The 26,032-nt window shown below is 41.1% G+C and overlaps 1 pseudogene; it reads right to left on the reverse strand.

Annotated features, from left to right (window-relative positions):
* LOC120023999 overlaps positions 1 to 26,032 on the reverse strand; it is a 66,326-nt pseudogene that overhangs the window by 32,118 nt on the left and 8,176 nt on the right.

Consider the following 26,032-nt stretch of genomic DNA (forward strand, 5'->3'; position numbering starts at 1 on the left):
ATGAATAGCAACCAATCAATGACATAAACACCATCAGAGAGTGCAACAGTACAGTACATATACAGTAAATTAAAATCGTATGTGGGTAAATTAGTCATCTTTACCGTTATTTACTGTTACCCAGGCAAAGTGATCATCTATACATTTGCAGTTGTAGGCAGAGAGATATTGGTTCTTCATTATCTAGTAGTCTAGCAGCACACCCAATATGGGCCTATCATTTCATCCACTGACAAATGTATCATCCATTTATTCATGGGAATGTAATGGACTATCAAATGTTAACAAACTCTGGTCCCTGTCTGTAGTTTGAATATAAAACAGATGAGTTATAACCCAACAGCGCTATAATTCTCAAATACAGTGTGGATTGTAGCATATCGGAATGGCAAGAACATTGAAATATGGATTCCCAGGTTTTATTGATAAACTATTCAAAGTCAGTTTTTTTCCGCTCTGACCATGTGAGCTGACCAGTAATAACCTGACCAGTAATATCTTTTTTATATATTTTTTTATACATAACATCATAATATATCACCCCCATTTGCTGAGACAATGTTGGACTTGGTGGTCATGACTTTACAGTATTGTCTCCTGCAGGTATCCATCCAGCTCCCATCCTTCTCTGTGTCCTTGGTGGAGGCCAGGAAGGCACTTATCTCAGAGTCCACAGACAAAACCAAAAGACATCTCACTCACTGACTACCAAATGCAATCATTCATATCCTAATTTACTTTCAGGAGAGTCTATAGCCACCATTATGCAATCAGAGCCATCTTTTATTTCAGAAACCCTGACCTTTTTAACAACATTGACATTGTGTCTGAATCTAAAGTACCACCTCACCTCACAGACATTTGTTTAGAATTTCAATTAGCCTCTCTAGCCTTAATCTCTAATGTCAACTAATGCTTGATGTTCCCATTCAGGCATTACATTTTTAAATGTCTTTTTTTCAAGGCCTCTACTGATTAAGGGGGTATTGTTTGTATTGAGTGCTTTGAATAGCCTACGTTTATATATTTACACGACAGGCAAAGCAGAACTGTAATGAAAGGAAAGGTTTTAAAGCATTAATTAACCAGGGGAGGATCCTTGGCACCAGGTGGAGATCTTGTGGCTGAATGAACAGCATTGTTCAAGAGACCCTGTCCTTGCACCCAACTCCACAGCTAATGACAGACAGGCTCACCCAAACCCTTCATATGAGAACTTCAAACAACAAAATCTTGTTTCGCCTATTGGAAAATTATTGCTGCATAACTAATACCCTTACCATGGTCAGGCAGAAATACACTACATAACCAAAAGTATGTGGACACCTGCTTGTCAAACATCTCATTCCAAAATCATGGGCATTAATAAGGAGTTGGTCTCCCCTTTGCTGCTATAACAGCCTCCACTCTTCTGGGAAGGTTTTCCAGTAGATGTTGGAACATTGTTGAGGGGACTTGCTTCCATTCAGCCACAAGAGCAATAGTGAGGTCGGGCACTGATGTTAGGCGATTAGGCCTGGCTCGCAGTCAGCCGCCACTTGACATTGCACATGGTGATCTTAGGCTTGTGTGCGGCCGCACGGCCATAGAATCCCATTTCATAAAGCTCCCGACGAACAGTTATATTGCTGAAGTGGCTTCCAGAGGCAGTTTGGAACTCAGTAGCGAGTGTTGCAACCGAGGACAAACGCTTTTTACCGTTCTGTGAGCTTGTGTGATCTACTTCATGGCTGAGTCGTTGTTGCTCCTAGACGTTTCCACTTCACAATAACAGCACTTACAGTTGACCGGGGCAGCTCTAGCAGGGCATAAATTTGACGAACTGACTTGTAGGAAAGGTGGTATTCTATGACGGTGCCACGTTGAAAGTCACTGAGCTCTTCAGTAAGGCCATTCTACTCCCAATGTTTGTCTATGGAGATTGCATGGCAGTGTGCTCGATTTTATACACCTGTCAGCAACTAGTTTCAGGACTTCCTCTTTTTTATGTTAGGCCATGGGGTGCGAGTAGAAGAGCACTGACCTTCTGGAGGGCCCTAGGGGGAAGTCTCCTCTCCGATAGTCCTCCAATCACACTCATATGCACCAGGATGTGGTTCCTCTCAACAGACAGACCATCAATGATGAAGATGGGGGAGGGGATACAAAAATGGGAGGAGAAATTAGGTGATCTCTAATTCAGAAACAAAACTGGCGTGCTTGCAGGCACATTTATTTTGTGACCAGACAATTCACAGCATTTCAATTCATGACCAGTCACAATATCCATTATGGAGGCATTCAAAAGACACTTTTGGAAATGGCCTTTTGTTTACGCTTTATTTCATTTTACTGTGACAAGGCAAATGATAAATTTCTCATTTTGTCGTGATTAGACTAACGGTGGAACCACAGCCTGTCATAACATTATGAGGCACAGGAAAACAAACAGCTTTTCAAATACACTTCACCAGACAATGTATCGGTGATGTTGTCCTTCTGACATTGCAACAACATGTCGTAAATGTTGTACTGTGACTTCAGATGCAAGAGGGAGTCTAGGTTGCAGCATCACACACTTAGTAATCTGAAAGTATATGAAAATACATAGATAAACAAATGTCACTTCTCAAGGACATACAATTACAGATCGTACAGACTTAATCCTTATAAAGTTAGTTACCATTTGATTTAGAGTGCTTGCTCTGAAAACCCATTGGGTCTAGCTGCCTACTGCCTACAGACCTGTAATGGACAGTATGTTGTATTTTTTCCCAGGTCTTATAAAAGTTATTATTTGTTTCCGCTCGCCTGCCTTATTGCCTTGTATATCAGCAGACTCCACAGAGGGCCAAGCCAGAGTGCTTTGCATAATAGGGAGAAAGAATCTCTAACTGAATTGTGGAAATAGATTTCAACATTAACGCAGCAGTTGAGAGTAATACATCATGAAAGCGGATGCAGGCGGGATGTGACGGGGACATAACAACGGTGACATAAAACAGGCAGGTGGAAGTGAGCAGTAAAACAGGACAACCCTGCGTGTCATTGTTAAGTGACAGATATTTCCCTCCCTAATGGCTAATAATGATGGGATTTACTACCGAGCAGTCTGTTCATATCAGCCTTGTCTCTTTGCTGTGACAGTAACACAAGCCCATTTTATAGGGTTTGGGCAGCAACACAACATACTGAAGCTGTAATCAACCAAAATTTGCACAGCTGGGACCAAAGCAATCTTGGGACACCTGGAAGCAATTCAAGATAGCATTGTTTCAACACAGACACCAAACTGCAGGAATGCAAGTTATTGTAAACAGGAAAAAATACCAGTCCTAGAGCAGAAAGAATTCCCCTATTCTAATCATTAACTATAAGTGAAAGATTCTGTAGAAGCCAGTCAGGAGCCAGTAAACATTATACATGTTCGTCCTGCATTCAGGGAGTGAGGAGCTCCATATTTGTTCATACCATTAGAAGGCTCTGATTAGGAGTGCAGCGTGAGGGCAATTCATTATCATTACTTTAAGCATGACAACTGGGAGCCAACGTGCTGCTGAAATGAACACTGAATAAAACCGCTCAAGAAAATTACACAGCCGCGTCGTTTTGTCAACAGGAAGCCTTCCTCCTCCAAAACAACAGTCTCTTAATTGATCTATTTAGCATATTTGGTGGAGCTGAGCAGGTCTCTCCAAAGAGAATGTAGCTCAGGCTCTTTCATCTGAAGTCTCCGCCACGGCGCCAACCTCCGCGAGACACCAACACTGACTTGCGCTCCCTTTGACTGGGGCGGCCATCGCTAAGGATTCCCTTTGACTTTCACATGAAGATGGAAATGTGATCTGGTTAAGCAAGGAGAGGTGCGAGTCGTTGCCGTGATGGAGCATCCTGTCAAAGCAAAATTATTAATTTCTGTGATGCTGTGAACTGTCATCACGCCCCCAGTGTCATGGGCACCTTCAGTCATTCAATTTGATGTCCACTGGAAGACAGAATGGCTTTGTGAGTTCTGAAGGTCGTCCATTTTCCACCTCATCCTTCACTGTTTACCATTCAGATTGAAATCTAACCTTTATGGTTTCAACTAGTTTCAGCCGGAATGAACTGTCTCTAGATTCTACAGTTCTTTTCAAGATGTAGCTGTTATGTTCACTTCGGGACAACAGTGCAGAGAAACCCTAACAAACTGTGAGCTAACACCCACTCAAGCCGGTCCTTCTCCCTGTGATGTCCCGCCAGCCACTCCAGCGACACACTGACAGCTTTGACAGTTGTTGGGTGAAATGAGGACGTGAGAAGGGACAGTGGCTCAGTAATGATGACCTCTCCCCAGAGAGACAAGAGAGAGGCAGAGGCTATCCAGTGACATGTCTATAACCACTGGAAGTGTGGTTTAGTTAAAGTGAAAGCACCAGCTGTGTTTACACTGAGGCAAGTTAGTGTTTGTTTGGAGTGTGTGTGGAATACATCGCCCTTTCCAAAAGTATCCTCCGGGGAGGTTAAGCGAACCAAAAATAAGTGAGCAATATAAGCAAAATAAATGTTCACATCAAATCATGTTAAGAATGAAGAAATTACAAAAAAATAAGAACATCCTTTGTGGTAGCTTTAATAGCCATGGTGGGGTCTTATCTGTTGTAAATGCATTAGTGTTATATTAATGAGTCTTCTCTGTGTCTAAAAGAGTGACTCAGTACAGCATTACTTAATTCAACTAAGAATGCTTTTCAAAGAAAAAGAAAAAAGACACGACTCAATTCTGAGAATAGCTCTTTTCATATAGCGGAATTATTATATCAGGCAGTCCATGTCGTTTAATCAAAGCATAAAGCAAAGGGTCAATCTCATATTGATCAATGGGTGACGGATGTATGAATGCGACACAACATGCTAATCAGATGGTAAACCACACAATGTATGCGCTGCTGTGCCTTTGTGCTCCTGCTCCCCATTCATTCTGAAAGGAAGATCGGAGAACAGAATTCATCTTAACTCAGGCCAAACGTGTGAGATTGCTCATAGTTGAACAGTGAATGAATTTTCACATTGAATTCACGGCAATCAGCCTATCAATCAACTCCTGTGGCAAAGAGGAACAAAACAGAGTGAACAGGATGGAAAGATTGTGATGATGTGAAAGGTAGATAATGAATTCTTACCTAAATACTGATAACGTGCAGTAGTTATTGATTTGGCTGTCTGTAGAAGCACACGTAGAACTACGTTACGATAGTCCTGTTTGCACACAGTGTAAGTATGCCCTCCTATGGTAGAACCTGGGACTGCAACCACATTTAAAAGTACCACTGTATCTTTCATATTGGCTGCATAATTTAAACTAAACATTCTTCTCTTTCACATTTTCACATATTTTAAACAACCCATGTTATTTATGGGGAGCATCCTCTGAACAAACTGATGTGAAACCGTATCCAACCTAGGAGTCATACAAGTGTATGACAAGTCAAGCATTCTCCTCGTAGTGTGTGAGGGTCAGTGTTGAGGTCAAGACTCACTGTGAGGGAGATGGGCATCTCCCTTAGGTTTTACTCAGCCTTATTGGGCAGAGGCTGCTGTCCCAAGAGCTCCCACACAGCATGGGGGGAGGACAGCAGGTTGACCATGGACAGGAACGACTGGGGAGCAGGAGGTGTCAGGGCAAATCAGTCAGACATAATTTTATTGTTCTGAAAAGCTAAGGTCAAGGTTACATTAGTTTAGTTTTATGACAAGGTCACGGTGCAGCAATTGTTTTTGTTTCTTTCCTACATTATATCAAATCAAATGTATTTATAAAGCCCTTCTTACATCAGCTGATATCTCAAAGTGCTGTACAGAAACCCAGCCTAAAACCCCAAACAGCAAGCAATGCAGGTGTAGAAGCACGGTGGCTAGGAAAAACTCCCTAGAAAGGCCAAAACCTAGGAAGAAACCTAGAGAGGAACCAGGCTATGAGGGGTGGCCAGTCCTCTTCTGGCTGTGCCGGTTGGAGATTATAACAGAACATGGCCAAGATGTTCAAATGTTCATGAATGACCAGCATGTTCAAATAACAGTAATCACAGTGAACAAGTCAGGGTTCCATAGCCACTGGCAGAACAGTTGAAACTGGAGCAGCAGCACGGCCAGGTGGACTGGGAACAACAAGGAGTCATCATGCCAGGTCGTCCTGATGCATGCCCCTAGGGCTCAGGTCCTCCGAGAGAGAGAAAGAAAGAGAGAAAGAGAGAATTAGAGAGAGCATACTTAAATTCACAAAGGACACCGGATAAGACAGGAGAAATACTCCAGATATAACAGATTGACCCTAGCCCCCCGACACATAAACTACTGCAGCATAAATACTGGAGGCTGAGACAGGAGGGGTCAGGAGACACTGTGGCCCCATCCGATGATACCCCCGGACAGAGTCAAACAGGCAGGATATAACCCCACCCACTTTGCCAAAGCACAGCCCCCACACCACTAGAGGGATATCTTCAACCACCAACTTACCATCCTGAGACAAGGCCGAGTATAGCCCACAAAGATCTCCGCCACGGCACAACCCAAGGGGGGGGCGCCAACCCAGAAAGGAAGACCACGCCAGTGACTCAACCCACTCAAGTGACGCACCCCTCCTAGGGGCGGCATGAAAGAGCACCAGTAAGCCAGTGACTCAGCCCCTGTAATAGGGTTAGAGGCAGAGAATCCCAGTGGAGAGAGGGGAACCGGCCAGGCAGAGACAGCAAGCTGGAAGTAACAAAAGCATGGATTAATTTTTCTGCATCATTTTTGGACAGAAAATGTCAGATTTTTGCAATGTTACGTAAATGGAAAAAAGCTGTCCTTGAAACAGTCTTGATATGTTCGTCAAAAGAGAGATCAGGGTCCAGAGTAACGCCGAGGTCCTTCACAGTTTTATTTGAGACGACTGTACAACCATCAAGATTAATTGTCAGATTCAACAGAAGATCTCTTTGTTTCTTGGGACCTAGAACAAGCATCTCTGTTTTGTCCGAGTTTAAAAGTAGAAAGTTTGCAGCCATCCACTTCCTTATGTCTGAAACACATTATATCTATTCAAATGGCTTTAAAATGATTTTGAGTGGGGGAATAAGGAATTTGGACTATAGAGATTTATTCTGCATGCAAATAACCTATTTCTTCTCAACAAAAGGATGACAATTACATTCACATCTGCTACAGACAGTGTGTATTGCTGTAGGGGTATCAGAGGACTGACATATTGATAGATCACCCTCAAAGTGATGCACAGAACACCAACTGTTAGCTTTTGACATTATTGATCATAGTCTGCTGCTGGAAAAACACATGTGTTATGGCATTACACCCCCTGCTATAATGTGGATAAAGAGTTACTTGTCTAACAGAACACAGAGGGTGTCCTTTAATGGAAGCCTCTCAAATATATTCCAGTTAGAATCAGGAATTCCCCAGGGTAGCTGTTTAGGCCCCTTGCTTTTTTACATTTTTACTAACGACATGCCACTGACTTTGAGTAAAACCAGTGTCTATGTATGCGGATGACTCAACACTATACACGTCAGCTACTACAGTGACTGAAATGATTGCAACACTCAACAAAGAGCTGCAGTTAGTTTCAGAGTGGGTGGCAAGGAATAAGTTAGTCCTAAATATTTCTAAAACGAAATACATTGTATTTGGAACAAAACACTCACTAAACCCTAAACCTCAACTAAATATTGTAATAAATAATGTGGAAATTGAGCAAGTTGAGATGACTAAACTGTTGGAGTAACCCTAGATTGTAAACTGTCATGGTCAAAACATATTGATGCAGTAGTAGCTAAGATGGGGAGAAGTCTGTCTATAATTAAGCGATGCTCTGCCTTCTTAACAACACTATCAACAAGGCAGGTCCTACAGGCCCTAGTTTTGTCACACCCTGACTACTGCTCAGTTGTGTGGTCAGGTGCCACAAAAAATGAAAATTGCAATTGGCCCAGAACAGCGCAGCACGGCTGGCCCTTGGATGTACACAGAGAGCTAATATTAATAATATGCATGTCAATCTCTACTATACATACACATGGATTTAGTACTGTAGATATGTGGTAGTGGTGGAGTCGGGGCCTGAGGGCACACAGTATATTGTGAAATCTGTGAATGTATTGTAATGTTTTTAAAATTGTATAAACTACCTTAGTTTTGATGGAACCCAGGAAGAGTAGCTGCTACTTTGGCAGCGGCTAATGGGGATCCATATTAAATACAAATACAAACTGTGAATGCATGAGTAGATTACTTCCTGTAGATTAGTGAATACAAAAGACTGGATTTAAATAAAACATGAGAAAACAAGAGCTAGGATATTTATCTGTCAGACACCGTTATTTAATTTAGGGAATAAATCATACCAAAACAGATCTAAAAACCCACATTGTCATTCTTGCAGGTCTGGTGTCTGTCGTTTTTATCTATGGCTGGGCTGGTTCCTATCTTGTCTGAATATGGTATAGACCAGGGCTGGGCAATCATTTTATCTTGAGGGCCACATCGGGATTTCACAATTTCACGGACGGATTTGTTAGTCAAAATAAATTTGAGGCCCAGAAAAAGGGCAGTTATTTGAAAACGTATACTGCAGGTCCATTAGAATTTCTATATACTTTTTGTATCTAGTTTTAGACGTTCAAGAGTGGCCTGGGGTGTTTTTTATCCCCAAAAATGTATTTCTCAAACCAGATTGACTGGGCAGTATGTTGCCCAGCCCTGGTATAGACCTACCATTCACACACAGCCTTTAACCATCCACCATACAGAGTTAACACAACAAGGACAATACTCACAACGCCAACGTCAATCAGAGCACTGCTCACTGACATCTGCCAACTCAGATCAGCCATTCATCCTGTTTTGAGCACACTACTGGTCTCTGTAGTAAGTCCTCTCTGACCTCATAAGGAAGGCTGACTGTGTATGTCAAGGCTGAGGAGGTATCATAAGGAAAGCATTAGTGTGGAAGCACACAGAACTGTAAAAAACTGAGAAGATCATTTATCTTCAAACAGCTCCTGTCAATGAAGTCCATGCGGGTGGACTTGGGGTGAACGACCCTCACATCCTCTCTCCCACACTCCAGAACCGACCACAGCTCCACCACTATGGCCTGCACGAAACCTGCCAGGACATACTGAGATGTAAGTCATTTGTAATGTGCAATAATTGTATTTTCAAACTGCTATCCGTGCTGTCATGTAGCAGCTAGTACCTGAGCTGTGTAAAGCAGCAACAAGGGGTTGTTGCTGCTACCTGTGTAACCATCACACCGTAGCCAAACTTGTCACATGGTCTTGCCTGGAGGAAAGTGTGATAACAGATTAAAAGTATGCCATGATAGTAAATTGCTTTTGGCTAATAACAATCTTGCATAATCAAAAGTGTGTGTGTGTGTGTGATTCCTCATTCTTTGTGTGCAGTATATTTGTTTATTATTAAAATGGGAACACATTAGTTAGGCCAGAGGCATTATTCTATACTCTGGGATATTGAAATGGCACTCAAGTGTATAAATATATTTATGTTAATTGACTTTATGTAAATCTCTAGCTCAAACAATTGATAGAATATAAAGATAAAAGTAAAACAATATTCCAAGCACATTTTCACCACTATTGTGGATTAATCAAAGTAATGGGAATTTACAAAAAAATAGGACTAAAAGCTGAAATGGAAGATTTAAATCATTTAGAAATGTAAACACTGATTGATTTAATGTGTAAAGATCCTTAATTAATTACAAAACAAGGGTGTGATTTAAAAATAGATTAGTTTAATTAGAATACGGAGAAAAATGTATGCAAAACAAGGGGGGGTAATTAAAAGAGCATGTAAACAATTCTAGTCATTTAAAGCAGCAGGGATTTCTGCCCAGGTTTGCAGTATAAGATGCATACACTGGGCAGTAAGGGTACTTAATGAGAGACTAATAAATCTAATTCAGTGTAATAGTACCAGCATATGATATACTTACAGTACATAGCTAAATGCATGCTCTTCAACCGATCGCTGCCTGTACCTGCCCGCCCATCCAACATCACTACTCGGTTCTGACTTAGAATATGTGGACAACTACAAATACCTAGGTGTCTGGTTAGACTGTAAACTCTCCTTCCAGACTCACATCAAACATCTCCAATCCAAAGTTAAATCTAGAATTGGCTTCCTATTTCGCAACAAAGCATCCTTCACTCATGCTGTCAAACATACCCTTGTAAAACTGACCATCCTACCGATCCTCGACTTCGGCGATGTCATTTACAAAATAGCCTCCAATACCCTACTCAATAAATTGGATGCAGTCTATCACAGTGCCATCCGTTTTGTCACCAAAGCCCCATATACTACCCACCACTGCGACCTGTACGCTCTCCTTGGCTGGCCCTCGCTTCATACTCGTCGCCAAACCCACTGGCTCCAGGTCGTCTACAAGACCCTGCTAGGTGAAGTCCCCCCTTATCTCAGCTCGCTGGTCACCATAGCAGCACCCACCTGTAGCACACGCTCCAGCAGGTATATCTCTCTGGTCACCCCCAAAACCAATTCTTCCTTTGGCCGCCTCTCCTTCCAGTTCTCTGCTGCCAATGACTGGAATGAACTACAAAAATCTCTGAAACTGGAAACACTTATCTCCCTCACTAGCTTAAAGCACCAGCTGTCAGAGCAGCTCACAGATTACTGCAACTGTACATAGCCCATCTAATTTAGCCCAAACAACTACCTCATCCCCCTACTGTATTTATTTATTTATTTAGCTCCTTTGCACCCCATTATTTCTATCTTTACTTTGCACATTCTTCCACTGCAAGTCTACCATTCCAGTGTTTTACTTACTATATTGTATTTACTTCGCCACCATGGCCTTTTTTTGGCCTTTACCTCCCTTATCTCACCTCATTTGCTCACATTGTATATACTTATTTTTTTCTACTGTATTATTGACTGTATGTTTGTTTTACTCCATGTGTAACTCTGTGTTGTTGTATGTGTCGAACTGCTTTGCTTTATCTTGGCCAGGTCGCAATTGTAAATGAGAACTTGTTCTCAACTTGCCTACCTGGTTAAATAAAGGTGAAATAAAAAAATTAAATAAAAAAATAGCTGGGCGTCATAAATACTAAGTACGGAAGTAGACTTAATTTTGCCTATTCATCCCTACCATGGTGTTGATTCTCAATGCACATTCATTCAAGTCATTTAGCAGACGCTCTTATCCAGAGCGACTTACAAATTGGAAAGTTCATACATATTCATCCTGGTCCCCCCGTGGGGAATGAACCCACAACCCTGGCGTTGCAAGCGCCATGCTCTACCAACTGAGCCACACGGGACCAGTAAGCAATAAGAGTTGACTATAACATGGTAATATCTGTAGTTTCTTGGTGAACCTGGAGTATGCTGGAGGAGCAGCAGGCCTTTCGGAGTGGCAGAAAAGTTCAGCAGGTTCAGGTTCAGGAAAGTCTCCTCCCAAACCACTCTGTGTGAACAGACAGCAAAAGGAAAGTATAACGGGGAACCTCATTATTTCCCATCTTATGTATCCTTCTTAACAACATGCCAGAAGGGTGACTGAAAATAAAACCACAACATCATTATCATAGATCCACAAGCACCCTTTGCCTGCAGGGGGAGACACTAACAAAACAAACATATTCTGCAGCTCTTGAGAGGATATGCCAAGGATGGCTCTGGGAACCGGGGTGGGATCTCTTTCTGACAGGGAGCTCGTCTATGATAGGGAGAAAATAACTTCAGAGTGAGCCTTTGTAATTCTCCCCTGAACCCGTACACTGAACAGCAATAATGAGGAGTTCAGCAGTGATATTAGGGGCTCTGAATCGCATTCCTCCAGCCTTTCTACCTTCCTCCATAGGAGCACAGGGCTCAAAGGGATTAGTTATTAGCAGAGTGGAGAAAGTTCTCTTCTGTTCTCCTCCATTGCCTGCCTGACACACTATATCCCTCACATAATAATGAACTTGGACAATATCTCACTGGGCACAAACAGGTTAAATCAATGTTGTTTTAACGTAATTTGTAAACGTATTGTGATGTGGAATCTACATGGAAAATACATTTTTTGAAAGTCATTAACTGTCGTTTTGAGGGTGAAATTTCAACCACAGGATTATGTCATCATGGTACCAAATTTTAACAGACAAACCTTGTATAAAATATTTGGAATTCGTACCTTGAAAATACCAGATCTTAAACGTTATATCCACTATCAGAAGAAGAAAAAAATTGTCTTGGCAGCACCTCCTACTGGAGAATCTATTTACAGCTACCCTTTGGTCTCCCATCCAGGGTTTTAACCAAAGCCTGTTTAGCTTTTATAATTGCCACTGGCTATTACCAATGTGCTATTATTGAAAATGACATTGAGAGATCTCTTAATAACTAAATATATTCAATGTTGCTATCAAACTCATTCCAAAGGTTAGGTTTAACAGAGCAGATCAAATGTAACCATACTTTATCACTCATGTATCATCAATTATACTATTTAGGCCTATATAGCATTTGCAAAGTCATCAACAGCTACTGTTTCAATTCAACACAGGGTTCAACTAAAACTAGACAATACAATAGGCCTAGGGTTTCAACCTCTGGTTGAATTAAAATGTCATATTTAGTGATATTGAAGTGTAGTCCATTGTCAATGCAACCAAATATCACCATTTGAAGGAGATGTATCTTCTGCTTGGATAGTTCCATCTGGCTTTAATTATTAATAATTTATATGTTGGATTCACGCCTCCATCTCAACCAGTGGCACAGATTGAAGATAAATCTCCTTCAAATGTTGATATTTGGTTGCATTGACAACCAAACACAAATCAATATTCCTTTGTAATCCAGTAAACAGCCTACAGTTAAGACCATTTTACAAACTAATGTAACATTCAACCTTAACATGAGGTAAACATCCATGGCCACATTGAGGTTACTGTAAATATACACTTCTTATGTAATCATATAAAGCGTGCATGTTGAAGATAGAATACATAGGTCGTCACAGGTCTGTGGAGATCTTCACAATTGCTGTAATAATGTGTGCAGATTCTCGAACGGCAGTGATCACTTGCACCATGTACTTTTAATCTAATTTCAACTGCAATCCAGGTAATTTGGTTGTGCTATTAGATAAAGCACAGTGATAACACATTCATCTGTTGTATAAATAAACAAAATATCTTTGTATTCCCATTTGAACTTTGCTGTCCTTTTAAATGTCTGAAATCACAGTGATAACGCTTTTAGGTGACAACTAATCCAAACATCTGATATTGTTTTTACATTGGAATTTAGTTGTGCTTTAGATGTTTGAAAGCATAGTGATAACACATTACGAATTCAACTAACTTTTGGCTCATTTTGAGTGGGAGAAATTGAATATAGGTTTTCATCTCATTGATGTCACACCCTGATCTGTTTCACCTGTCTTTGTGCTGGTCTCCACCCCCCTCCAGGTGTCGCCCATCTGCCCCATCCCCTGTGTATTTATACCTGTGTTCTCTGCTTGTCTGTTGCCAGTTTGTCTTGTCAAGCCTACCAGCGGTTTTCCCGTACTCCTGTTTTCTAGTTTTCCCGGTTTTGACCATTCTGCCTGTCTGCCGTTCTGTACCTTTTGGACTCTGTTCTGAATTACTGACCTCTGCATGCCCTTGACCTGTCTTTTGCCTGCCCCGTTTTTGTAATACACTTTTGTTACTTTGAACTGTCTGCATCTGGGTCTTATCCTGAGGTCTAAAAATTGATCAACATCTCAACCAAATATTACCCAATTATCCACGTTGAAATGACGTGGTGTACCTAGTGGGATGCTTATGTTCAAACGTTCATGATGTTTGGTTTGTGAAGTTAAACTGTTGTTCTGGGAATTGCAAGGGCAGTTGAGAAGCTCTAACTGAGAAGTGAGACACCATGGATGATGGAGGTTTGGGATCAACAAAACACAGCCTATCCATCATAAAGTATGTTTTTTGGTAAACTCTCAAAAAATGATTCAGAATATTTTAGAGGGGCGACTCAGGTAAAAGGAAGTGGATTGCTCAGCTGTTTTTCTACACCCAGTGAAATAGTTAATATTTCATTCACATGTTATGTTTGAGAGAAGACTAGTAGAGTGGAGTTTGATATGTGAACCTAGGTTAAGGATTACGTTGATCAGTTCTCTGCTGCCAATGACTGGAACGAACTGCAAAAATCACTGAAGCTGGAAACTCATATCTCCCCCACTAGCTTTAAGCACCAGCTGTCAGAGCAGCTCACAGATCACTGCACCTGTACATAGCCCATCTGTAAATAGCCCATCCAACTACCTCATCCCCATACTGTATTTATTTATTTATCTTGCTCCTTTGCACCCCTGTATCTCTACTTGCACATTCATCTTCTGCACATCTATCACTCCAGTGTTTAAATGGTATATTGTAATTACTTTTCCACCATGGCCTATTTATTGCCTTGCCTCCCTTATCTTATCTCATTTGCACACATTGTATATATACTTTTTCTACTGTATTATTGAATGTATGTTTGTTTATGCCATGTGTAACTCTGTTGTTGTATGTGTCGAACTGCTTTGCTTTATCTTGGCTTGGTCGCAGTTGTAAATGAGAACTTGTTCTCAACTAACCTACCTGGTTAAATAAAGGTGAAATAAAAAATAAATATTGATAAAGGCGTAGACGATGGCTCATGATAGCCAACAGCATATCATACGTGCTAGCTGGCAAAGAGTAATCAAACTAGTAAAACTGCTGATAAACGTATCCTAAAATATTCCTTTCCAACATAAGTCTTGCTAATGTAACCTTTTATTGGTCGATAACTTGATATAGTAGTATACAGTGGTGTAAAGTACTTAAGTAAAAATACTTTAAAGTACTACTTAAGTAGTTTTTTGGGGTATCTGTACTTCAATATTTATATTTTTGGCAACTTTTACTTTTACTCCACTACATTCCTGACGAAAATAATGTACTTTCTACTCCATACATTTTCCCTGACACCCCAAAATACTCATTACATTTTGAATGCTTAGCAGGACAGGAAAATGGTCTAATTCACAAACTTAAAAGAGAAAATTCCTGGTCATCCCTACTGCATCTGAAGGACTCACTAAACACAAATGTTTTGTTGGAGTGTTCCCCTGGCTATCCGTAAATTTAAAAGACAAGAAAATTGTGCCGTTTGGTTTGCTTAATATAAGGAATTTGAAATTATTTATACTTCTACTTTTGATACTTAAGTATATTTTAGCAATTACATATACTTTTGATACTTATGTATATTTAAAACAAAATACTTTTTTTTACTTAAGTAAGACTTTACTAGGTGACTTTAACTTGTACTTGAGTCATTTTCTATTAAGGTATCTTTACTTTTACTCAAGTATGAAAATATGATACTTTTTCCACCACTGGTAGCATATATTTATTTTTTACTGACGACAAAGCCAATGAACAGATGCTTTGAATGACTGGGTCTGATTTAGCTAAAAAGAACTGCCCATAACTGCAATTTGTATTGCCAAACTCACAACAAAACAAAGTACTTTAGTTTAACTGTAATATGATGGAAATATTGCTCCCTTTTTGGTAGAGTGAAAACACTACCTTTTTCCAGGCTGCAGCGATGCACTCATGCAGGCCATAGGGCCTGAGCACCTGCAGTCCTTCAGATGTATTGTACATCTCCCGACACACAAAGATGAAGGCCCCGCTCACGCCAGGGGATGTCTCTGCCTCCTGTAACAATGGCAGCTCTTTAGCCAGGAACCTCTGGGTGAACTGGAAGATCACAGATCAAATAGCCTGATTGATTACCTGATCCACCTCAAATGTTTACTTTTAAGTAACAAGCTTTGATGTTTTTGGTATCAACAATCAAGAATTAAAGGCCCAGTGCAGTCAAAAACATGATTTCACTGTTTTTTATACACTGCATTTGGAGAGTATTCAGACCCCTTCACTTTTCCACATTTTGTTACGTTACAACCTTATTAAAAAATGTATTAAATACATTTTCCCCTCATCAATCTGCACACAATAGCCCATAATGACAAAGCGAAAACAGATTTTTTGAATTTATTAAAAAGAAAATAACTGAAATACCTTATTTACATAAGTATTTAGACACTTTGTTATGAGACTCAAAATTGAGCTCAGGTGCATCCTGTTTCCGTTGATTATACTTGAGATGGCACACACCTGTCTATATAAGGTCCCACAGTTGACAGTGCATGTCAGAGCAAAAACCAAGCCATGAGGTTGAAGGAATTGTCCGTAGAGCTCCGAGACAGGATTGTGTCGAGGCACAAATCTGGGTAAGGGTACCAAAATATTTCTGCAGCATTGAAGGTCCCCAAGAACACAGTAGCCTCCATCATTCTTAAATGGAAGAAGTTTGGAACCATTAAGACTCAAACTGAGCAATCGGTGGAAAATGGCCTTGGTCAGGGAAGTGACCAAAAACCCAATGATCACTCTGACAGAGCTCCAGAGTTCCTCTGTGCAGATCGGAGAACCTTCCAGAAGGACAACCATCTTTGCAACAATCCACCAATCAGGCCTTTATAGTAGAGTTGCCAGACGGGAGCCACTCCTCAGTAAAAGGCACGAAAGCCCATTCAGAGTTTGACAAAAGGCACTTCTCTACAGTGAAGCATGGTGGTGGCAGCATCATGCTGTGGGGATGCTTTTCAGTGGAAGGGACTCGGAGACTAGTCAGGATAGAGGGAAAGATGAACGGAGCAAAGTACAGAGAGATACTTGATGAAAACCTGCTCCAGAGATCAAAGTTCACCTTCCAACAGGACATCGACCTTAAGCATACAGCAAAGACAATGCAGGAGTGGCTTCGGGACAAGTCTCTGAATGTCCTTGAGTGGCCCAGCCGGATCCCGGACTTCAACCCGATCTAACATCTCTGGAGAGACCTGAAAATAGCTGTGTAGCGACGCTCCCCATCTAACCTGACAGAGATTGAGAGGATCTGCAGAGAAGAATGGGAGAAACTCCCCAAATACAGGTGTGCCAAGCTTGTAGCGTCATACGCAAGAAGACTCAAGGCTGTAATCGCTGCCAAAGGTGCTTCAACAAAGTACTGAGTAAAGGGTCTGAATACTTATGTAAATGTAATATTTCCGTTTATTTTCTTTGCAAACATTTCTAAAAACCTTGTTTTTGCTTTGTCATTATGGGGTATTGTGTGTAGATTGATGAGGGGGGAAAAACTATTTGATGCATTTTAGAATAAGGAATGTGGAAAAAGTGAAGTGGTCAGAATAATTTCCAAATGTACTGTGTATATTTCCACACTATGAGGTTGAAATAATACTGTGAAAATTATGACAATGCCCTTTTAGTGTAAAAGCTGCATTGACTCACATCAACGGCCGTCTGCACTGATAACTTGCAAACACTCATGGGATAGCGAAAAATAAGTTTGGCTACAAGATGCTGTCCTAACATTAGAAAATGTCAGCCACTGAACCCTCGTTCATCCTCAAAAAAATGCAGAGTTAATCTTACCAAAAAGTATAAACCTGTAGCTAATATTGACTCTTTTTTTTCATGAGCAAGTCTTCACTACCTATTTCTACATCTAACTAGTAAGGTATTTTGTGGTGGTAGAATCAGTATTGATGAAAATCGAAAATTGGCAAGACAATTTGCTAGCTTAATGAAGTTCTAGCTAATGCACAAATCCGTTTTCATGATATCTGTTCTGCCGTGATTAGTGCGCCGAGTTCTACAGCACAGCTGACTGCTCTCCGCGACATTATCGCGTTGGCCAAATGTTACAAAATAGCGAGGCACAGTGCCCGCTGTCAGAGTCAGATACAGTACATGCTGATTTCTGAGAACAGTCCCATAATTTTGGTGCTGTACAACTTCATCAACAAGCTGGCAAACTAGCTACCGTATGGCCATTCAAACAAGCTTGCACTAGCCTGCTAGCTGGAGCAAATTTGCTCAGCTGATCGAGCATGGTTTGCCATAGTAGCCAGTACATCATAGCTTCCGAGAGAGGAGGGATTTTCACAGATTTTCAGAATATTTGTAAATGTTTTGGTGATTTTCTGAATTGGATCCTGATTGGATCCCAAAATTCTAAGGCACTGTGGCTAGAGGAGTCACTACAGACTCGGGTTCGATCCCGGGCTGTATCACACTTGCCTAGTTAAATAAAGGTTAAATAAACAAGGAACTAGTGTTAAATGGATGAGCAAAATCTCGATTTTTAGAGAGGAGTTCCACATCCTAAAAGACAAGTCGGTTAAGGGACGAGCGTTGCGTAGGAGTGACGTCATCTGACGTGAGACAATTAGGAGAGCTGTTTGAAAAGAGTGCTGAAATGTCTGCCTGTTATGGTGGGATGGAGTATGGCCTGCCTGGTGACATCAACAGGTTGTAAATTACATAATAGACCAATAAGAAAGAAAGTTCCAAACCTCTCTGCCAATAAATCAAATCAAATTGTATTTGTTGACATACACGTGTTTAGCAGATGTTATTGCGGGTGTAGCAAAATGCTTGTGCTTCTAGCTCCGACAGTGCAGTAATATCTAACAAGTGATATCTAACAGTTTCACAACATATACCCAAAATACATTTAAATCTAAATAAGGAATGAATTAAGAATATATATACATATCTCAGAGCTGCATTGTTCTAAGATACAGTGGCATAGTATAGAATACAGTGTATACATATGAGATGGTTGATGCAATATTTACAAACAATTACAATGACTAAGATACCGTAGAATAGTATAGAGTACAGTTTACACATAAGAGATGAGTAATGCAAGATACGGAGATATTATTAAAGTGGCTAGTGTGTCTATTCCCTTAAAGTGGCCAGTGATTCCTAATCTATGTCTATAGGCAGCAGCCTCTGATGTGCTGGAGATGGCTGTTTAACAGTCAGTGGTGTAGTCTAGAATACAATACAGTATATACATATGAAATGGGAGATGCAATATGTCAACACAATTTAAAAGTGACTAAGATGGAGGGATCACGTGACCCCTGAACGAGATGGCCGCAGGAACTAAGAGCTCAGCACAAGTAGTTTCCAATTCCTAATCTTACCTCCACTTCAAGTTTAAACTCCTTTAGCTTTAGTCAAAAAGTCATGGCGGCTACAAAAGGCGACACTACAGGTGACATTTTTACCCGGACTCGAGCATTAGCGACGGAAAAAGCCTCCAAGAAGCAGCTAGCTTCAGAAAAAGCTAGCGCCATTAGCCAGGAGCAAGAGGACCCGTTCCCCCCCCGAGGCCCAACGAATGCCAACCTTGCACTCTGTCGAAGACATCCTTTCTGAGTTGAGATCCCAACGTACAGAACTCAACATTAAATTAGATGCCATTAACTCTCAGCTCAGTGCGATAGGGGGCAAGGTGACAATCCTGGAAAATGCTTTGCCTGACATCAACAACAAGATAACCATAAACGCGGGGCGCCTGGACGAGGCAGAGGGGCGAATCCTATCCACGGAAAACTTATTGACAGACGCCATGGAAACAATAGCATATGCTAAAACAAAAAATTGAGGACCTGGAAAACAGGGGGCGAAGGAATAATGTGTTCTATTAAATCTTGGCGAAAAATAAGAGGGAAACATGCCACTGATCCGCTACCTGCAAGACAAACTTCCCGAGTGGCTCCACCTGTCCACCGACAGGCCCATAGAACTCGAGAGCTCACCGAGCACTGAGGCTCCCACCAGCAGCCAGACAACCACCGCGCCCAATCACCATACGTTTCCTGAGATTCACCGACAAGGAACGAGTCCTACAGGCGGCGAAAACCAACACCATTACAGTGGGAAACGCCAAACTCACCTTACACCAGGACCTGTCAGCTGGAATATGCCGAAAGCGCCGAGAGTTTGACGAGGTGAAGAAATACTCCATTGACCGAGGCATCTTTAGGGGATTCAAATACCCAAACGAGCTCAGGATTCTTCACCAAGGAGCCCTGCGACACTTCAAAACTCCCGAAGAGGCAAAACGTTTTTTGAAAGACAATCCCGGTCAATGAGAAATGGACCAATGACTAAATGCGATTACTGTTATTACTAAAGGAGGTAAGACAACATATAGCCGATATCCAAAGACCTACCCGCCCCGCTAAATGTCATTATAGCCGTCTAATCTATATTTATGTTCCTTTAGCTGAGAGGGATAGGCTCTATAGCATAACCTGGGCCTACTAACGTTTCAGCCTACTTTTATTTACTTTTTTTTTTTTTTGCTATTATTACTTGTGGTTCCCTATGTCCCTTGGGGGAGGTATATGTAGGCTGGGCTATTGATTTTATTTTCTCCCTCTTTTAATGTGGTCTGGACGGGGGCTACGTTGTCATTTACTCAATGCGGTGCGGAGAGGATGAGGCATTTCTTTGGTGGGGAGGGTGAGACGTTGTGCGTTGCTAACTGTTCCCGTTTTTTGTTTTTGGAACACAGAATTGTGACTGAGCGGGGGGGTAATAGATCCAACGGGATATGTCGAGTTGTTTGGGAACTCGGCTGGGGTGTTCAGAGATTGTTATTTTATGTAAACCATTTATTTTCCTTTTATGTGAACGCAGCTGTAACCACTATCCACCTTTACCCAGAGATGACTTGCACTAAAGTTCGATTACTGTTCGATGACGATGACTAGTACCTTAAATCTATTGACATGGAACTGCCATGGTCTAGGTCATGCAATAAAACGGAAAAAGGATACTATGTGCTCTAAAAAAGGAAAAAGCAGACATCGCGCTATTACAAGAGACACACCTCTGTGATGCCGAACATGTCAAACTCCGCAGAGCTTGGGTGGGACAGGTGTATTTCTCATCTTTCAAATCAAACAGTAGAGGCACAGCCATACTTATCCATAAGAATGTTCCATTAATAATTGACAAAAACATATCTTATCCGGGAGGGGAGATTTATTTTGATAACTGGGTCACTGTATGGGCAACCAATTACTATCTTAAACATATACGCCCCTAACACAGATACTCCTGCTTTAATGTCGAAAATGATAACCCTGTTCAATGAGCATTGTGTTTCCTTTGGAGTGCTGGCTGGAGATTTTAATTGTACCCTCAACCCAACCCTAGACAAATCATCTCAAGTCCCCACCACAAATCCCAGATCTGCAAAGATGTTGAACTCTCTTACTAAAGAGATGGGACTGATAGATATCTGGAGAGAGACTAATAGCTCATCTATGGACTATACATACTACTCTAATGTTCATAACACCTACTCTCGTATAGATTACATTTTTATCCCAAAGAGTTTCATAAATTCAGCCACGTGTACAATCGGACCCATAGCACTTTCAGATCACGCCTTTGTCTACCTCCGCTTTGACCTCTGCAAAAACATCCCGAGGTCAAAGAGCTGGAAATTCAACACCTCCATGCTATCAAACGAAGCGTTCCATACATTGGTAACTACATGGATAGACAACTACACACAAGACAACAAAGATTCTCCTGTTTCTCCGGCCACAATGTGGACGCTGCTAAAAGCCATACTAAGAGGTCATCTAATTGCATATGCTTCCTCTAAGAAAAAAGCAATGGAAGCACACAGGCTAGATCTTGAGAGGGAGCTGGAACGCTGTGAAAAAGTACATAAACAATCCCCAGACAGCACCTCCTGGAGTCAACTTAAAGCAGCCAAAGCCAAACTGAATTTGGACTATACTCGGGAGATAAAAAAAAAATGTTTTCTTTACTAAACAGAAATACCATGAGTATAGCAATAGGCCTAGTAGATTGCTTGCTTATCAATTAAAAAAAGAGCAGTCAGAGCGTACAATTATGGCTATCCAAACAGCAGAGGACGAGGTCACATATGACCCAAAAAAAGATCAATTTCACTTTTCATGATTTTTACTGCAAACTATATACCTCTGAGAGAAAACACACAGAGGCAGAACTCCACTCCTTCCTAGAGGGAATCTCGCTACCTAAACTATCAGAGACCGACCAAGAAGATCTCAACTCCCCCTTCACTCCTGAGGAGATCCTGGAGGCAATTACCTCCATGCCACCTAATAAGTCCCCAGGCTCAGATGGATTCCCCAGAGAGTTCCACAAAGCTTTTTGGCCCCAGCTTAGCCCTATTTTCATGCCAATGCTGGAGGATTATTGCAAAAACGGAGTTCTCCCAGACTCAATGCACACAGCTCGCATTACAGTGTTGCTCAAAAAAGACAAGGACCCTCTATCCTGCTCCTCCTTCCGGCCCATAAGCTTGTTGGATTTCGACTACAAAATAATTACCAAATTGCTCGCCAAAACACTCAACACTCTTCTTCCCAAAATAATAAAAGCGGACCAAACTGGATTTATTAGAGACAGATACTCTTCTGATAACATTCGCCGTCTTTTTGATATTATTGATCAAGTAAATGCACAGAAGACCCCTGTCCTGCTGGCTTCACTGGATGCTGAGAAGGCGTTCGACAGGATGGAGTGGAGCTTTCTGTTCTCAGTCTTAGAAAAGTTCAACATGGGCCCAAACTTTATTAAATGGATTAAGTCCCTATACTCTCATCCAAAGGCCATGGTGACTACTAACGGACTGAACTCTGACAGATTCCCTTTGGGACAGGGCACAAAACAAGGCTGCTCTACTCTACTACCCTGCTCTACTTGTTGGGGGCGGAGCCTCTGGCAGAGTTGATAAGGAGCAATCCAAGTATTATAGGTGTTTCTGCAGGCGGCCTGCAGCACAAGATTTCGCTTTACGCGGATGATGTCTTGCTCTACATATCCAACCCTGAGAAATCCCTTCCTCCCATTAAAGACACAATTGCTCAGTATGGCACGTTTTCAGGTTATAAGATCAATGTTAACAAATCCACTGTCTGCCCTCTCAATATTACACTCACCAGCTCTATGAAGACACAGGGGTTTCAATACCTTGGGATCTTCATAACACCAGATCTGAATAGCCTTTTCAAGGAGAATTATCTTCCACGCCTGGACCACTATCGAATCAAGAACGATCTCCAAACCTGGATCTCCCTCCCAATTAGCTTAGTAGGAAGAATTAATGTTATCCGTATGAACATCCTCCCTAGACTGAACTATTTATTTCAGATGCTCCCATGCTATCTCCCAGCTTCCTTTTTCAAAACAACTAACCAAAGCATCACCAAATTTATATGGGGCAATAAAAAACCTAGGATCAAGTTCTCCACTCTATCGAAACCTGAATCTAAGGGCGGTCTTGCCCTTCCCTCCCTTCAATTGTACTACTGGTCTGCCCAAATCCGCAACATACTAACATGGATCACAAACAGACAAGAGTCAACGTGGATTCAGATAGAAGCCCAATCCTGTGGTTCATTGCCACTAAGCTCAATTATATTCATTAATAACTTTAGTGAAGTGGGCAACATAGCCAAAACCTTTGTGATTTACAGCACCCTACTAGCGTGGAGGGACTGTAAGAAATACCTGGGCATATCCTCCCAAATATGTTCTCACTCGCCTATAGTAGGCAACCCAGACTTGCCAAAAGCCCTGAGGGATGCCAACTTTAATCTTTGGCATACTCTAGGAATCAGGACCTTTTCAGACCTATTTCATCAGAAGACCACTACACTGAAATCTTTTCAAGAGCTCTGCAGTGAATTCAATGTGCCAAGATCCCATTTTTTTAAATAAATATATTCAAATTAGACATGTCATTTCCTCATTTACTTCCAAGAGGAGGTTTAGAACTCAGTTGAATGAAGTTGAAACCCTGCTTGTCACAGCACAATCCATTAAAGGCAAAATATCTTATATCTGTAGACTCCTTTCTGAGAAAGGAGGCTCCTCCTTTACTCCTTTGAAAATAATCTGGGAAAAGGACCTTGGTCTGACTATCAGTGATGAGTTATGGGCGGAGGTTTGAGACAGGGTATACTGCTCCTCTACTAATGTAAAAATGAAAGAATCTAATTACAAATTTTTGTACAAATTTTATTACACTCCCTTGAGACTCCATAGAATGAAAACAGACATTTCTCCTAACTGTAAAAGATGTACTTCTGAAAGTGGAACCTATATGCATGTATTTTGGAGCTGTAGAGAGATTGACAGATTTTGGCAATCTATACATAATGCTGCACAGAAAATACTAGATGTACAGTTTGATATGACCCCGTGTATCTATCTACTTAATGCCCAGCAGGACTTTGTTCTTGATCCTGACAGAGAAAATTTGCTTATGACCATTACATACTTTGCTAAGAAATTTTATTGTGGGCCTCTAATACCTCTCCTACATTTAAAATGTGGATTGACCAGATGGTTGACTTTCTCCCTCTTGAAAAGCTCACTTATGACCTCCGCAAGAGACAGCCCAAGTTTGATAGACTCTGGTCTCCACTACTCAACTATATTTCAAATTGGACAGAGTGAATGGGGTGATTAGGGAGATGAGCAGATGCATGTTGTATAAGGTGCTGTAAAATCTAAAAACGAATTATTTGCTCGTTGTCTCACCTAAGGCTGGAAATACCTTCCCAAGTTCTCTCACGTCACCCCGCTCCTCCGCTCTCTCCACTGGCTTCCAGTTGAAGCTCGCATCCGCTACAAGACCATGGTGCTTGCCTACGGAGCTGTGAGGGGAACGGCACCTCAGTACCTTCAGGCTCTGATCAGGGCCTACACCCAAACAAGGGCACTGCGTTCATCCACCTCTGGCCTGCTCGCCTCCCTACCACTGAGGAAGTACAGTTCCCGCTCAGCCCAGTCAAAACTGTTCGCTGCTCTGGCACCCCAATGGTGGAACAAACTCCCTCACGACGCCAGGACAGCGGAGTCAATCACCACCTTCCGGAGACACCTGAAACCCCACCTCTTTAAGGAATACCTAGGATAGGATAAAGTAATCCTTCTAACCCCCCCCCCCCCCTTAAAAGATTTAGATGCACTATTGTAAAGTGGCTGTTCCACTGGATGTCATAAGGTGAATGCACCAATTTGTAAGTCGCTCTGGATAAGAGCGTCTGCTAAATGACTTAAATGTAAATGTAAAATGTAAATAGCTAATAAGAACCTTGATAGTGCTGCTGCAAGTTTTATATTTAAAATTTTGTAATAATTATTCTTTGTGTGTATGTATGTATATATATATATGTATATATATATATATATATATATATATATATATAACTATTTTTATTTTATTATTATTATATATTTTTTTGATTTTTAAAGTCACATCTGTGAATGTGGAATGTGTTTTGTTGGTTGATTGAAAAACAAGAAAACTTAATAAAACTTTAAATTGAAAAAAAAAAAGTGACTAAGATACCGTAGAATAGTGTGGAGTGCGGTTGATACATATGAGATGAGTAATGTTAGATACGGAACATTATTCAAGTGGCTAGTGATCCATTTCAATAACAGCTAGATTTCAGTTTTCTGCTCCACACTCAAACCACTCCCAGACAGTCCTATCAAAACACTTGTTTGAGAAATTGCTCTTGCTAAGAATCACAGTAAGGTACTTAATTGTTACCCAGAAATTATTTGGTATTGAGTTGCAGTTGACCTTTAACAAGCCAATATCCTATTTGTGCTCTGCAAGTACACGAGAAAGAACTTCTACATACTTTCTTAGTATACTGAAAGTGTAATATTCATAATAATAAATAAACACCTTGTGTACTGTATAAAGTCAGTTTTAACTTACCCTTCACTCTCGGCAGAAACTAGATTTCTTTCATATAAGAAAAGCGACAATCCTCACTCCGTGGTGGCAATTCTTGCGAGAGTGTCTGCTATATGAGTGCAGTTTCTGGGGACTTTAATTTGGCCTGTGACACACAAATTGAATTGAAATGGCTTTGGGCACATTGCGGAATGAATACAAAATGACACAGACAACTCATACAGTGCATATGTAACTCTTGACATACCATCAACAGATTAGACACACATCCACATGGGTCAGTTCAGTTTCTGCAGTGTAGAATTGCAGCATAAATTCTACAGCGTAA

The sequence above is a fragment of the Salvelinus namaycush genome, chromosome 29, assembly GCF_016432855.1.
Source record: "Salvelinus namaycush isolate Seneca chromosome 29, SaNama_1.0, whole genome shotgun sequence".
NCBI lineage: Eukaryota > Metazoa > Chordata > Actinopteri > Salmoniformes > Salmonidae > Salvelinus > Salvelinus namaycush.